Raw genomic sequence first — 7,202 nt, 5'->3', positions numbered from 1 at the left:
CCTGTGTTTGCCTTCTGAGGAGATCGGTGCGGTTTTTCGCTGTGGCGCATCGGAACTGCCGATCTATGAGTCGAGCACCATATCCTGTTCTTACGAGGGCATCTTTCAGGGTCTGGAGGTGTCTGTCACGATCCTCCTCATCTGAGCAAATCCTGTGTATACGGAGGGCTTGTCCATAGGGAATAGCTTCTTTAACATGTTTAGGGTGGAAACTGGAGAAGTGGAGCATTGTGAGATTGTCTGTGGGCTTGCGGTACAGTGAGGTGCTGAGGTGACCGTCCTTAGTGGAGATGCATGTGTCCAAGAATGCAACTGATTCTGGGGAATAGTCCATGGTGAGTCTGATGGTGGGGTGGAATTTGTTGATATCATCATATAGTTGTTTCAGTGATTGTTCACCATGAGGCCAAAGGAAGAAAATGTCATCGATGTATCTAGTGTACAGCATTGGTTGAAGATTCTGTGCAGTGAAGAAGTCTTGTTCGAACCTGTGCATGAAGATGACTCTGATGCAGCTGCTATTTCTGACCAAGGCCACCAGGTGGCAGAATGGCTTCATGATAGATGTTTCCTCCTCTGGGGGCAGATCAATATTGTGTCCCTCGGAGCAGTGGAAGTTATTGTTTGTCTCCAGTTTCCCTCCTCTGACAATGGAGACGTGTCCCATTGAGCGTCCACACAAAGCTCAGGGACCCATCTTGTCAGTCTGAGCACAGGCATTGGACATTGTCAGGTGACAACAGAAGTGTGGGTTAGAATGTTTGGCCTGACTAAGTTGCCCCTCCAGGATGTGTAGGTTAGGAGGTGAGCAGGGTAAATACGGGGATCGGGCCTGGGTGTGACGCTCTGTCAGAGCGTTGGTGCTGAGTCAATGGGCTGAATGGCCTCCCTCTGGGCTGTAGATTCTATGATTCAAAGATTAAAGCAAAATACTGCGGATGCTGGAATCTGAAACAAAAACAGAAAATGCTGGAAAATCTCAGCAGATTCAGCGTCTGTGGAGAGAGAATAGACCCAATGTTTCGTGTCTGTATCCTGACTCAAAATGTTGGCTGTATTTAGAATACAGAACATAGAAAACTACAGCACAAACAGGCCCTTCAGCCCACAAGTTGCACTAATCATATCTTTACCTACTAGGCCTCCCTATAACCCTCAATTCTATTAAGTCCCATGTACTCATCCAGAAGTCTCTTAAAAGACCCCAACAAATTTGCCTCCACCACCACCGACGGCAGCTGATTCCATTCACCCACCACCCTCCGAGTGAATTTAGGTTTATGTTTATAGAACATAGAACATAGAACATTACAGCGCAGAACAGGCCCTTCGGCCCACGATGTTGCGCCGACCAGCTTTTAAAAAAAACACTAACCCACTAATCTAAACCAATCCCATTTCGTCCATAAACCTATCCACAGTTCATTTATTAGTCACAAGTCAACTTACATTAACATTGCAATGAAGTTACTGTGAAAATCCCCTGGTCCCCACACTCTGGTGCCTGTTCGGGTACACTGAGAGAGAATTTAGCACAGCCAATGCACCCTAACCAGCATGTCTTTCAGACAGTGGGAGGAAAGCAGAGCACCCAGAGAAAACCCACGTAGACATGGAGCAAGTTTCTTGAGTGTTATTGGAGCTGCACCCATCCAGGCATGTGGGGAGTATTCCATCACACTCCTGACTTGTGCCTCGTAGATGGTGAATAGGCTTTGGAGAGTCAGGAGGTGAGTTACTCACCGCAGTATTCCCAGCCTCTGACCTGCTGTTGTAGTCACAGTATTTATTTGTCCAATTCAGTTTCTGGTCAACGGTAACCCCAAGGATGTTGACAGTGGGAGATTCAGTGACGGTTACACCATTGAATGTCAAAAGGCGGTGGTTAGAGTGTCTCTTATTGGTGATGGTCATTGCCTGGCATTTGTGTAGCGTGTGTTATTTAACGCTTATCAGTCACAGCCTGGGTATTGGCCAGATCTTGTTGCATTTAAACACGGGCAGCCTCGGTAACTGAGGAATCACAAATGGTGCTGAACATCGCGCAATCATTGGCAAATATCCCCACTTCTGACCTTATGATGGAGGGAAGGTCATTGAAGATTGTTTGGCCGAGGACACTACCCTGAGGGACTCCTGCAGAGACGCCCAGAAACTGAGATGACTGACCCTCCGCAACCACAACCATCTTCCAATGCGCTGGGTATGACTCCAACCAGTAATGGGCTTTCTCCTCTTATCCGCACTGACTCCGGTTTTGCCAGGGCTCCTTGATGCCACACTCAGGCGAATGCGGCCTTGATGTCAATTGCTGTCACTCTCACCTCACCTCTAGAATTCAGCTCTTTTGTCCATGTTTGAACCAAGGTTGTAATGAGGTGGGGAGCTGAGTGGTCCTGGGGTGACACGGTAGCACAGTGGTTAGCACTGCTGCTTCACAGCTCCAGGGACTTGGGTTCAATTCCCAGCTTGGGTCACTGTCTGTGTGGAGTTTGCACCTTCTCCTCGTGTCTGCGTGGGTTTCCTCCAGGTACTCCAGTTTCTTGCCACAGTTGAAAAATGTGTGGGTTGAGTAGATTGGCCATGTTAAAATTGCCCCTTAGTATCCTGAGATGCGTAAGTTAGAGGGATTAGCGGGTAAAATATGGGGGTAGGGCTTGGGTGGGATTGTGGTCGGTACAGACTCGATGGGCCGAATGGCCTCTTTCTGTACTGTCGGGTTTCTTTGAGAACCTGAACCAAGCATCCACGAGCAGGTTAAGATGGGTGCGGATGGTGGTTGTCAGCTGAGGACAAGGTTAGAATGGGCTGTGATGCTCCCCCTAGTCAAATAGCTTAAGCTCAAAGTTTAGACCCACACATGAAAAATGGCCAGTTGCAGAGGCAGCTGCTGTCCTTCGAATCCAAACAAGGAAATGTTCATGTTCTCAAGAGGGAAGAAGATTGGGATGGGGATGGAGGGCGATGTGAATTATAACAGTGAGATACTCCAGCTGTAACAGTTTTCTCATTACTCCCACCCCTGTCACTGGGGGGAAGCGATGAAAAGTTCAGCGGTTGTGTATTTCACACAGCGGGGAGTGAGTGTGTGAACCAGGCTCTCCAGGAAGATCGGAAAGATGGAGGGGCGAGTGCGATGTTGAGGAGTTACTGGGCAGTGAGGTGAGTTTGTTCCTCGGTGGAATGGAAAAGAGGAGCTTAGCTTCCCTTCACCAACATTCACCACCCCCTCCCCACCCCCCCGACCGACACAGACAAAAACCAGACCTGATGAGTCGTTTATTCACCAAGTTTGACAAACCCGACTAGCCGGCTGTTTATTGGGAAGTCCTGAGGACGTGATAAGTTGCAAGCTCTTCCTGCCCTGTTACCCTGCTGGAAACTTCTACAGATGCACCATTGAAAGCGTTCCTTCTGGTTGTATCACAGCTTGGTTTGGGCTCCCGCTCTGCCCAAGACTGCAAGGAACTACAAAGGGTCGTGATTGTAGCCCAGTCCATCACACAAACCAGCCTCCCATCCATTGACTCTGTTTACAATTCCCGCTGCCTCAGAAAAACAGCCAGCATAATTAAGGACCCCACGCACCCTGGACATTCTCTCTTCCACCTTCTTCCATCGGGAAAAAGATACAGAAGTCTGAGGTCACGTACCAACCAAATCAAGAACAGCTTCTTCCCTGCTGTCATCAGACTTTTGAATGGACCGACCTTATATTAGATTGATCTTTCTCTACACCCTAGCTATGATTGTAACACTACATTCTGCACCCTCTCCTTTCCTTCTCCCCTGTATTCTCTACCCAAGGCTGGAATTGAACCTGGGTCCCTGGTGCTGTGAGGCAGCAGTGCCAGGCACGGTGGCACAGTGGTTAGCACTGCTGCCTCGCAGAACCAGGGACCCAGGTTCAATTCCGGTGTTGGGTGACCATTATGTGGAATTTGCACATTCTCCCCGAGTCTGTATGGGTTTCCTGCGGGTGCTCTGGTTTCCTCCCACAGTCCAAAGATATGCGGGTTAGGTGGATTGGCCATGCTTACTGTCAGGGGAATTAGCTAGGGTAAATACATAGGGTTTCAGGGAAAGGGCCTGGGTGAGGTTGTTGTTGGTGCAGGCTCGATGGGTTGAATGGCCTTCGTTTGCACTGTAAGGATTCTATGAATGGTATGCTTTGTCTGTATAGCGCACAAGAAATAAACTGTTTACCAATACATGTGATAATAATAAATCAAATCAAAATCAAATCGAGTGTCACATATGCTGAGTGCCCTTAGCACCCTCACTTGCTGGCAGTCGGCGAGTGTTATCAGCATATTCTGCTGTGGGAAGCATCATAATCATAGGCTATCCCGTCTTTACTGGTTAGTTGCATGAGTTTCCAACAAGAATCACCAAATAGTGAATCGGGAGCAAGAAGCTCAGTGAGAGGTGGGGTGGGGCAGGGAGAGGGGAATGCGGGATGGGGAGGGGGGAAGGCGGGGGGAGGCGGGAGGGGGGGGGAGGCAGGGCAGGGAGGGGAGAAGTGGGGTGGAGGGATGGGGGGGCAGTAATGCACTCAACTGGCTAAGATAGCAAAATAACAACAATAACTTGAATTGAGATAGTGCCATTGATATAATTAACCCACTGCAGGGCACAGGAGAATTATAAAACCGTTGAGTTGATTTGATTTATTATTGCCACATGTATTGGGATACTGTAAAAAATATTGTTTCTTGCACGCTATACAGACAAAGCATACTGTTCATAGAGTATACTGGGGAGAAGGAAAAGAGAGGGTGTAGAATGTAGTGTTACTGTCATAGGCAGGGTGTAGAGAAAGATCAACTTAATGCAAGGTCAATTCAAAAGTCTGCTGGCAGCAGGGAAGAAACTGTTCTTGAGTTGGTTGATGTGTGTTTTTTAGTTGGTTGATACATCTTTTTCCTGAAGGAAAAAGGTGGAAAAGAGAATGTCCGGGGTGCGTGGGGTCCTTAATTATGCTGGCTGTTTTGCCGAGGCAGTGGGGAGTGTAACACTGAGCCACAAATGGAGATATTAGGCCTGATGATCAAAATCTTGGTCAAAGAGGTAGATTTTAAGGAGTGTCTTAAAAGGAAGAAAGTGAGGTAGAGAGATGGAGAGGCGTAGGAAGGGAATCCAATGCTTGGTGGTCGAGGCAATGGAAGCGATGGCCATCAGTGATGGAGTGGGGCATGAGGCCAGAGTTAGAGGAAAGCAGAGATCTCAGAAGGACCCGCGGAGATGGCAGACATAGGAAGGGTTATGGAGGAACTGGAAGTCGAGTGTGTGTGTGTGTGTGTGTGTGACTGTGTGTGTGAATGTGTGTAAGAATGTTTTTGTGAGAATGAATGTGTTAGAATGTGTGAATGAATATTTGTGAGTGTGTGAGAATTCTGTGAAAATGTGTAAGAATAAGTGTGACAAAATGTGTAATGATGTGTGTGAACGTTTGTGTGAATGTGCAAATATGTGTGTTAATGTGTGTGAGTGAATGTGTGTGAAAATGTGTGAGAATGAGTGTGAGAATGTGTGTGCAAATGTGAGAATGAGTGTAAATGTGTGTGAGAATGCATGTGAGAATATTTATGAGAATGAGTGTGTGAATGTTTGTGAGAATGAGTGTGAGAATGTGTATCTCCTTTAACATATATGCGAGGTGGAGTTTTTGTTTGACCAGATGTGGGTTGGTGTGAGTTTTGTTTTGGCAACATTCAAGCACAGGTTGGTTATCTTGTATACAGAACTATAGAAATCAACAGTAGTTTGCAGCTCTGGAATAGAGTGTACAACAACATTGCAATCACCCGCAAGCTATATGTGCTCAGTGGTCAGTTTAGTTTTGACATGGAGATGACCAAGGTTAGAGTTTTCCATCTCAGCAATACTTAATACTGACACCAGAGGGCAGCTGATCTTTGATGAGATGAATAGCCACCTTCAGGTAGATTATAAATAGTATCACACAGGCTTACGTGATACTGATTTGGATTTTCAAGGGGACTTTTTCAGCTGTCCCAGCAAGGGCTGCATGGTGACACAGTGGTTAGCGCTGCTGCCTCACAGCACCAGGGTCTGCATTCGATTCCCGGCTTGGGTCAATGTCTGTGTGGAGTTTGCATGTTCTCCCCGTGTCTGTGTGGGTTTCGTCCGGGTGCTCCAGTTTCCTCCCAAATTAAACAGCCTCTACACAACACCACTGAAAGCATCAGTTAAATATTGTCCTGGAACAAGCTTCAAATAGAGGCTATTATTTCTGCATGTGTTCAACTGATCCTTTGTACGTTTCTCACCGTGCTGATGAGGTGCATTGGCCATGCTAAATTCTCCCTCAGTGTACCCAAATAGTGTGACGACTAGGGGATTTTCACAGTAACTTAATTGTTAATGTAAGCCTACTTGTGACTAATGAGTAAATAAGCTCCAAGGCAATTGAAGTCATCTCATCGTGAATCAGTTGCAGGATTGAAACAGAGTTTTCCAGAGATCCAAATCTCTGAAGCACAATCCATAGTTACTGGGCCAGATGATTCGGTCAGGGTCGATGAATGAAATAAAAAGACAATATTGAGTGTGTGTGAGAGTGCGTCTATGTGAATATATGTCTGCGTGAGTATGTGTGTATCTCTGTGAGTGACTGTGTGTATGTATAGTGTATAGTGAAGTACTTGAGTGCTGTGTTCCATTGAACCAGGCTGATAAAACACGGTACATTGCCCAGCAGTGAGGATGAGGAGCCTCACTTCTTGTACATCAGTGAGCAATGGCAGGCAGGTTTATCTCCAAATTAAACAGCCTCTACACAACACCACTGAAAGCATCAGTTAAATATTGTCCTGGAACAAGCTTCAAATAGAGGCTATTATTTCTGCATGTGTTCAACTGATCCTTTGTACGTTTCTCTTGGCTGGGATAATACAGAGAGTAGAGTGGATGAAATATCATTTTAAATTGTTAAAAATGGATAACTTTGCAAACTTGTTTCCCATTATTTGATTGTTCTGTTCCATTGATGAAATAGATATGTGTTTATTGGGAAGTTCCCCGTGTTTAGTTGTGATTGCTGCTACATTGTGAGTGTGATGCTTGAGTCAGTCAGGTGAAGTATGCAGACACTGCAAATGTGAGATAGGTCCATGTGATGGATGTGTTAATCAGGGGACTTTATGAGGCTGAAAATGGAATGCTGGCTACATAGAATC

This window comes from Carcharhinus amblyrhynchos, chromosome 25 (assembly GCF_965287045.1).
Source record: "Carcharhinus amblyrhynchos chromosome 25, sCarAmb.v2.hapA, whole genome shotgun sequence".
Taxonomy (NCBI): Eukaryota; Metazoa; Chordata; class Chondrichthyes; order Carcharhiniformes; family Carcharhinidae; genus Carcharhinus; species Carcharhinus amblyrhynchos.
This window is presented reverse-complemented; position numbering follows the sequence as displayed.